Source organism: Pungitius pungitius, chromosome 5 (genome assembly GCF_949316345.1).
Source record: "Pungitius pungitius chromosome 5, fPunPun2.1, whole genome shotgun sequence".
NCBI classification, from domain to species: domain Eukaryota; kingdom Metazoa; phylum Chordata; class Actinopteri; order Perciformes; family Gasterosteidae; genus Pungitius; species Pungitius pungitius.
Window position 1 is genome coordinate 5,570,936 of NC_084904.1, and position 9,590 is coordinate 5,580,525.

The 9,590-nt window shown below is 42.4% G+C and overlaps 1 long non-coding RNA gene across 2 annotated transcripts; it reads right to left on the minus strand.

The window, feature by feature from the left end:
- Window positions 1-7,136: 7,136 nt before the first annotated feature.
- On the minus strand, window positions 7,137-8,977 carry LOC134129040 (uncharacterized). 2 transcript variants are annotated; one of them, XR_009956216.1, is made up of 3 exons: window positions 8,305-8,977; window positions 7,921-8,003; window positions 7,137-7,770 (listed from the first exon to the last, which is right to left on the minus strand). It is a non-coding gene; the product is annotated as an uncharacterized LOC134129040 (long non-coding RNA). The 2 variants fall into 2 exon arrangements; XR_009956217.1 differs by having other exon boundaries at window positions 7,138-7,770; window positions 8,727-8,977.
- Window positions 8,978-9,590: the final 613 nt, after the last annotated feature.

Sequence of the window (9,590 nt, forward strand, 5' to 3'; positions counted from 1 at the left end):
TTGATTACAATATTTTTTTCTCTTATATTAACTGTTTACAGTTTAGTAATTTGTTGTTTCAACTCCATAATGAGCTTGACGTGTGTATATTATTTCATTGGAATGAGGGGCATATGAATCATATCATTTAATGTTAGATTCATGCTCATTGTGAAGGAAATGAATATATAACATATTGAAAAGCATTGAAGACGCACATTACATTACGTGTCATTTAGCTGACGCTTTTAAACAACAAAGTAGTTAGTTAGCTGCTGCGAGCACGGTTCTACTCAGTGTGTAAATAAAGTGATTCAATCGGGCCAAGTTATTTAGGGCACACGGAAACGTAAACAAAGTGGCGTTAATAGCGTGAAGAGGTGTCTTTTGACGCTGTAAAGCTACCGTAGTTAGCTTAGCTAAAAGACGTATGCTGGGTGAGACTGGAGAACGCACAAGGAAAACGTAATCACTCACCGTCAAAGGCGTTTCCACTTCGTTGAGTACATGTGGACGTAAGCACCGGTGTGTAGTTAGCAAGCTGGCTGACTGGCTGCTCCATCCGGCAGCCGCTAGCTCCACTCGCTATCCCAGTTAGCTGTCCGTGCCGTCGAGCAGATATAACAAGCCCTTAAACAAAACGTACCTCACTGGCTGCACACATCCAAGAGGGAATGAGAACACTTTGCTTACATCCACATAGTAGTAATAGTTCCTGAAGTATAGGTGTGTAGTTAGCAGTTTAAAATACGGAGCGGTGATACTTTGCCTGTTCAACACAAAACCGGAACATGCGCAGACTACGTGCGCGGCTGTGCGCACGTAGTCTGCGCATGTCCGTCAACCAAGAATAGGGAATTCTGGGTGATGAAGTTCTTTAACTTAAAATTTCCCCGTAACATCTATTTACATCACCAAACGTGTTTGCATCTCCACCCGTATGTTGCAGAATACGTGTATTTAAATCCAGATGTAAATATATTGAACTGTCCGTGTTATTTGTCTAGGTTAGATATGTCAAACCCGCGACACGCTGCCAAACGGCTGCGCCGTGAGCCAGCTGTCCTGCATCAGCCTTACCTTCTTCTGTCAGCTGTATGCGCGGCCACGGAGCAGTTTCTGGCCTTAAACTGAAACGAGTTTGACATACCTGCTCTTAAGTGTACAAAGTCCATAACCTCAGCAAGGAGAGTAAACTGAATCATTTTGTCCGTTAGATCAGCCGGACACACGTTTAAAAAAAGAAGAAAATAAAATAATTTCGTCGGGAGTCGATCCCACGACCATAGCGTCGGGGGGCCAACACCTTACTCACTGAGCTATTCTTCCAGATGGATTTTAGAATTCGAAAAGTCATTGAAATAGGATTGGTCACTCTCCGCCAAAAATACAGGTAATATTCACACTATAAAAATTATAACTGCCTTCCTGTTTGTTTTAGAGAAAATTCCTCAGAGACTTTTTTAAGTCTCCCTTTAATACATTTGGTAAAAAATCAGCGGACTTGTCAGTCAAACAGGGTGCGGGCGGGGCGTCGTCAAAATCTTCCAGGGGGCGCAATGGAGGCAATTTTTCACTTTTGATCCAAAACTGCACATCAGGTCTGTAAAGGTCATCACGTAGGATACTCACAGAGGTTTTCAAGAGTTTTGGAGTGTGCCGAGGCTCAGAAGATGTGCTTGAACTTTCATGCGAATATGGCGACGTCACAGCCACAAAGTTGGTCCAAAACTCCCAATTCTCACTGTGAGCCATCGTCACAGTCTTACGTCTTATATTCCCAGATTTGAAGTTGATCAGATTAAAGGGCTAGGAAATGGACATGTAAATGTAGAAACTTTGCATTGACCTAAGCCAATAGGTGGCGCTATACTTTTTCGAAAATCACTGCATGGCATTACTTAAAGGCCTACACAAGCATCATGAATATACATTTATAGCCAGAAATATCAATGTTCCTTGGAGTTATACCATTTTACATTTTGGAAAAAAATCTTCCAAAATTGTCCAAACTGCACGCAAGCTCACGCCCAGGTAGTTTTATGAAAACTCTTGATTTTAATAACTTTTGACCCCAAGGGTGTCAGGAACCAGTTGCCAGATTTTGAAATGGATCGGATTTAAACTCTCGGAGGAGTTCGTTCATTTGTAAATGCAAAAATTGAAGGAAATGGCCAAAAATACACAGAATCACCACAGCGCCCCCTAATGTTCAAATATTCTGGGAAAATTTGGGGATGTTCTAGGACTCATTGTGAACATGTCCTCAAAATTTGGTGAAAATGAGGGTTAGAAAAAAAAAAAGTTATAGGCCTTTGAACTTTCAGGACACAAACCTACAAACTTCATTGGTCCATAACTTTATTGAAAAATGAGATATCAACATTCTTTCAATAACTTTTGATCGCATCGAGCCAACGATCATTTTACCGAAGATTTCGTAAGAATCGGACCAAGCGTCTGGGAGGAGTTCGCAAAAACGTGTTTTTCACAAAATTCAAAATGGCGGCCATAAAACGGTAGGCGCATTTGCATACCATAATTTTTTTTGTGTACAGCACATCCAAGAGAACCTGTGTGAAAAGGTTCCAAGTCGATCGGTAAAAGTAAAAAAAAAAATTAACATTGCGGCCACTTTGGGGGGCGCTAGAGAGTTCTTTTTTCTCTCCTCTAATTGCGGGACCCGAATCATACGTCAATTTTGCGCACTTCTGATGCGCGTGCAAAAATTCAAGAGTTTTTGAACATGATAAAGTCCCCAAAAGTGCGTTCGAAGTGGCGAAATAATAATAATGAATTCTTGCAATTTCAATAGGGCTTTCGCCCGACTTGCAGTCGGCTCAGGCCCTAATTAAAGCTGCAAGCAGCGATGAACGGGCCTTCGCCTATTCTCGCACGTCGGGGTGGGGCGGCGGTCGGCCGGGCTCGCGGGTCAAAAAAGACTAAAGAGACTAAACAAATCATTCTCGGGGCTGCCATTCAAACCCGAATCTGCGGCCTCGCGAACGGAATCCACCGACGCCGGGCTGTTGCCCCGCTGCAAAAGACCTGCAGAGTAATCATTACGGGTCTCGGGCACGATGACCACGATAACAAAAAGATGCATTCCTGTAAAATAAAGGTAGAGTCTGAAGCGCAAGAATCACAGCAAACGCTCGTCTCGTTCTCCAGTTTGCGTCCGTATAATTGATTCAACACACGTACAGTTTACATCCAGTGCATTTTTCTTGTCCTGTATATCTTATAGACGCAGTCTCAATCAAGGTTAATTCACACCTTGGTTTAGTCGAGGTAGAAGGACGACAGCTAACCCCACCTCTTTTGCTCCATCAAGATATGTTAACTTTTTAACCAAACCCGCTGGATGACGAAGTGGCTGTCTTCCTGAAGAGAGCTTTGCTGAATGAAATAATTAATAATACATTGACTAAGATACACTCTTCCTCCAGGGCTTAATATATCGGTAAGTTCAGTTTGAATCAGTTAAGCCGTGTAGAAACTTTGCATTGACCCAAGTCATTAAAATTAAAAAAGTTCCAAGCCATCCAGGCCTATATGTCGTCAAGACAATTGAGTAGTTGTCCAACAGAGTTATCCTTTTTTGTTTTAAGATAAAAACCATAGCTGTTATTACTGCCTAATATAGTTCCAATTGACCAACTACATGAGACATTTCCACACCATATTGACCGTGCAATCTCTTCTTCAAACTCCGTTTGAAAGAAGACCACTGGCTGAAAAACAAAAAATAAAAGAAATGGGACCGGACCAGCCACAAATTAACATCAGACAGCAGGTGAAAGACAAGGAAGCGTCGTACACTAGAGGCTTTTCGCGGACATGGTACACTAGGAAGCCGTGGCTAACCGGCTGTGGAGTAACTAACTCGCTGTTTTGCTTCCCTTGTTTGCTTTTTAAAACCGCAGCGACCGATCGAGTCTGGTGTGAAAACGGTGTTCAGGACATGAAACATTTCATCTCATCTGCTACTCCAAGCACTCACCATCTCATCTGCTCCTCCAAGCACTCAGCATCTTATCTGCTCCTCCAAGCACTCAGCATCTCCTCTGCTCCTCCAGGCACTCAGCATCTCCTCTGCTCCTCCAGAGATGCTGTTGTGTCCCTGGAGGAGCAGAGGAGATGCTGTTGTGTCTCTGGAGGAGCAGAGGAGATGCTGTTGTGTCCCTGGAGGTGCAGAGGAGATGCTGTTGTGTCCCTGGAGGAGCAGAGGAGATGCTGTTGTGTCTCTGGAGGAGTTTTATGTTTTTTTTGTGTGTCTGTCTTAGAGGTGGTTTGCTGTACGATTTATGTGAACACTGGAGACAATGTAAATAATTTTTATTGACTTGCTCACCATTACAATTGGTAATGCACAGTCTTCTTCATCTAGTGGTTACTCCATGTAATAACAGCGACTATTTGCCTCTTTGTGTATATTGAATATTGACGCAAATTACAGCAATTATAAGTTCACCTTGTATGACTTGGTTTCCTAATATGATGTGTATGACTTGGTATGACCTTGTCTTTGAAAGAACAATATTTGAAATCTACAAGGACATTCTAAATTCATAATAATTACATTAGATGCTATTTGTTTTTAAGTCGTTACTTTGGTGTTAATGTAATAAATAAACGGCAGAAATCTCCCTCAGCCCCCCCTACTTTTTCCATCACCAGCCGCCACTGCTTAACAGTAACCCGTAATATCACAAAACGTGTTTGCATCTCCACCCGTATGTTGCTTCCCAACGGAGCCACCAGCTCACTGTGATTACGCAATACAAAATGGCGGAGAGTGCGATCTTTGGGGACTATATTTTGCAGCATTGTTCAATAAACACAATTGAAGTCACATCAGGAGTCTAATTAATTAAGAAAGGGCGATGTACAAAGTGCAAAACATGAATAGCGGTTACTTTGAACAGAAATACATTACGTTAGAGCTGGCAAACGCCAGGTCACTCACGTCTCCCCCTCCAGCTCCACACATACGGCAGCTGTGCCCAGCAGCCGTATGTGGCTGAAACGAGTGTGACACAGCTGCTCTAAGTGTACAGTTATTTAAAAACCTCAGCAAGGAGAGTTACCTGAATCATTTTGTCCGTTAGATCAGCCGGACACGCGTTTAAAAAAAGAAGTAACAAAAAAAAAAGTATGATTTCGTCGGGACTCGATCTCACGACCATAGGATCGGGGGGCGGTCTCTTACCAGGAGAGCTAAACCCTCTGATGGCTTTGAGAATTCGAAAACTCACTGAAATAGGATTGGTCACTCTCCGCCAAAAATTCAGGTAATATTCACACTAAAAAAATTATAACTGCCTTCCTGTTTGTTTTAGAGAAAATTCCTCAGAGACTTTTTTAAGTCTCCCTTTAATACATTTGGTAAAAAATCAGCGGACTTGTCGGTCAAACAGGGTGCGGGCGGGGCTTCGTCAAAATCTTCCAGGGGGCGCAATGGAGGCAATTTTTCACTTTTGATCCAAAACTGCACATCAGGTCTGTAAAGGTCATCACGTAGGATACTCACAGAGGTTTTCAAGAGTTTTGGAGTGTGCCGAGGCTCAGAAGATGTGCTTGAACTTTCATGCGAATATGGCGACGTCACAGCCACAAAGTTGGTCCAAAACTCCCAATTCTCACTGTGAGCCATCGTCACAGTCTTACGTCTTATATTCCCAGATTTGAAGTTGATCAGATTAAAGGGCTGGGAAATGGACATGTAAATGTACAAACTTTGCATTGACCTAAGCCAATAGGTGGCGCTATACTTTTTCGAAAATCACTGCATGGCATTACTTAAAGGCCTACACAAGCATCATGAATATACATTTATAGCCAGAAATATCAATGTTCCTTGGAGTTATACCATTTTACATTTTGGAAAAAAATCGTCCAAAATTGTCCAAACTGCACGCAAGCTCACGCCCAGGTGGTTTTATGAAAACTCTTGATTTTAATAACTTTTGACCCCAAGGCTGTCAGGAACCAGTTGCCAAATTTTGAAATGGATCGGATTTAAACTCTCGGAGGAGTTCGTTCGTTTGTAAATGCAAAAATTGAAGGAAATGGCCAAAAATACACAGAATCACCACAGCGCCCCCTAATGTTCAAATATTCTGGGAAAATTTGGGGATGTTCTAGGACTCAATGTGAACATGTCCTCAAAATTTGGTGAAAATGACGGTTAGAAAAAAAAAAAGTTATAGGCCTTTGAATTTTCAGGACACAAACCTACAAACTTCATTGGTCCATAACTTTATTGAAAAATGAGATATCAACATTCTTTCGATAACTTTTGATCGCATCAAGCCAACGATCATTTTGCCGAAGATTTCGTAAGAATCGGACCAAGCGTCTGGGAGGAGTTCGCAAAAACGTGTTTTTCACAAAATTCAAAATGGCGGCCATAAAACGGTAGGCGCATTTGCATACCATAATTATTTTTGTGTACAGCACATCCAAGAGAACCTGTGTGAAAAGGTTCCAAGTCGATCGGTGAAAGTAAAAAAAAAAATTAACATTGCGGCCACTTTGGGGGGCGCTAGAGAGTTCTTTTTCTTCTCCTCTAATTGCGGGACCCCAATCATACGTCAATTTTGCGCACTTCTGATGCGCGTGCAAAAATTCAAGAGTTTTTGAACATGATGAAGTCCCCGAAAGTGCGTTCGAAGTGGCGAAATAATAAAAAGAAGAAGAATTCTTGCAGTTTCAATAGGGCTTTCGCCCGACTTGCAGTCGGCTCAGGCCCTAATTAAAGCTGCAAGCAGCGATGAACGGGCCTTCGCCTATTCTCGCACGTTGGGGTGGGGCGGCGGTCGGCCGGCCTCGCGGGTCAAAAAAGACTAAAGAGACTAAACAAATCACTCTCGGGGCTGCCATTCAAACCTGAATCTGCGGCCTCGCGAACGGAATCCACCGACGCCGGGCTGTTGCCCCGCTGCAAAAGACCTGCGGAGTAATTGTTACGGGTCTCGGGCACGATGACCACAATAAGTATCACAGCAACACTTGTCTCGTTCTCCAGTTTGCGTCTGTATAATTGATTCAACACATATACACATCCAGTGCATTTTTCTTGTCCTGTATATCTTAGATATCATAGATGCAGTCTCATTTAAGGTTAATTCACAGAAATATCCACCTGTAATTACCTTAGCTGTTATTACTGCCTACTATAGTTCCCATTGACCAACTATATAAGGGATATTTCCACACCATGTTGACTATGATAAACGTATACAACTCTTATTCACATATGGACATTGCACTTTAGAATGTATATTCATTAACTCAGCATGTACCAAACCATATTGTCATGTAAAAAAACCAAAACATGACCAAACATGACTAAATAAATCACTGCCCTTGCATACTGAACAAATATTGCATTCTGGATTCATTTTAAGTCACATGAGGAGTCTTGTGCATGCCAAGAATCAAACCCTGGTTTACTGCGCCAGGGGCCAACGCTCTGCAGATGACCTATATGGTCCAATACAATTTCACATTCGAAACGTCACTCAAATAGGATTGGTGCCTCTCTTGCAAAAATACAGCGAATTTTAATACTTAAATGAGAGCTAAAGGAGAAAATAAACGCAGTAGGTCACATAAGTTCTGCCGGATGTTCAAGTTGCCCAGAAGGATGAGCGGAGAGCTGTCATCTGGAAGTTGTAACTCTTCCATTCGTTGTAGAAGTAAATAACTTCTTCTCTGGAAGGATCATTTTCCGCTGTGGTCCAGTCGACTTGGGTCTTTGCCACGATTGCCCGCGGTGAAGCCCACCTGTGCCGTGTGGTGGAAGAAAAAAAGAAGGCCAAATTATTACATCCATCGACAGTCACACGATATGGAATGCTGTTGTACGAATGCGGGAAGAAGTCTTTTACAATTATGCAGACAGAACAAAATATACATAAAGAAATGCTTTCCCACCTCGCTGGAGTTGAAAGCCACGTGTCCCATGTGCCATTCCCAGTGATGTCCTCAGACTGGTGGCATGACTTTGCACGGGCCATCTGAAAATATTTGCGCACCAACGTGTATTATCAGAATACGATTATGGCTGTCAACAGATTATAGACAATTGACTAGTTAATCACACGTTTTGAAAACATTTATCTTGATTACAATATTTTTTTCTCTTATATTAACTGTTTACAGTTTAGTAATTTGTTGTTTCAACTCCATAATGAGCTTGACGTGTGTATATTATTTCTTTGGAATGAGGGGCATATTAATCATATCATTTAATGTTAGATTCATGCTCATTGTGAAGGCAATAAATATATAACATATTGAAAAGCATTGAAGACGCACAATACATTACGTGTCATTTAGCTGCGCCCGGCTGCAGGCTGCGGGCAGATTATAGAAAGTTATTTAGGGCACACGGAAACGTAAACAAAGTGGCGCTGATAGCGTGAAGAGGGGTCTTTTATCCCTGTGAAGCTACCGTAGTTAGCTTAGCTAAAAGACGTATGCTGGTCGTTATGAGGTCATCGAATTTAGGTTGCTTTGGGCTGTGCTAAATAAAAACCCTCTTGAATGTAGAACACGACTCACGTCTGGCCTCATATGACAGGCTCTTAATGTTGGCAATTAAGTCCATAGCAAATACTAATACCGTTCTCCCTCAAACAGCTGTTAGAAACGAGCCATTGTTACCACGTTCCCCGCAGTATCCCCGCTATTTAAGTGGGTAAGACTGGAGAACGCACAAGGAAAAAGTCATCACTCACCGTCCAAAGCATCTCCACTTGGTTTAGTCCGTTTGGGTGTAAGCATAGGTGTGTAGTAAGCAGTTTAAAATATAAAATACGGACTGCATACAACTGGACCTGCAGCTGTTCAACGCAGAGGCTCCAATGGCGACCTCTCGCGATAACAGCATTAACTCACGCGACACTACGAGCCGCCCTCTACTCTGCGCATGTCCGTCAACAAAGACTGCTGGGTAATTGAGTTCTTTAACGTAACAGTTCCCCGTAACATCTAGGAAAATCCCAAAACGTGTTTGCATCTCCACCCGTATGTGGCAGAATACGTGTATTTAAATTCAGATGTAAATATATTGAACTGTCCGTGTTATTTTTCTAGGTTAGATGTGTCAAACTCGCGACACGCTGGCGAACGGCTGCACCGTCCAGACCGTACCGGGCTGCAACGCCAGCTCCTCCCTCCAGCTCCACACATACGGCAGCTGTGCCCAGCAGCCGTATGTGGCTGAAACGAGTGTGACACAGCTGCTCTAACGTGTACAGTTATTTAATAACCTCAGCAAGGAGAGTTAACTGAATCATTTTGTTCGTTAGATCAGAAGACACGCGTTTAAAAAGAGGAGGAAAAAAAAAAAAAATTTGATTTCGCCGGGACACGATCTCACGACCATTGCATCGGGGGGCCAACACCTTAGTGACTGAGCTATTCTTCCAGATGGCTTTGAGAATTCGAAAACTCACTCAAATAGGATTGGTCACTCTCCGCCAAAAATACAGGGAATATTCACACTAAAAAAATTATAACTGCCTTCCTGTTTGCTTTAGAGAAAATTCCTCAGAGACTTTTTTAAGTCTCCCTTTAATACATTTGGTAAAAAATCAGCG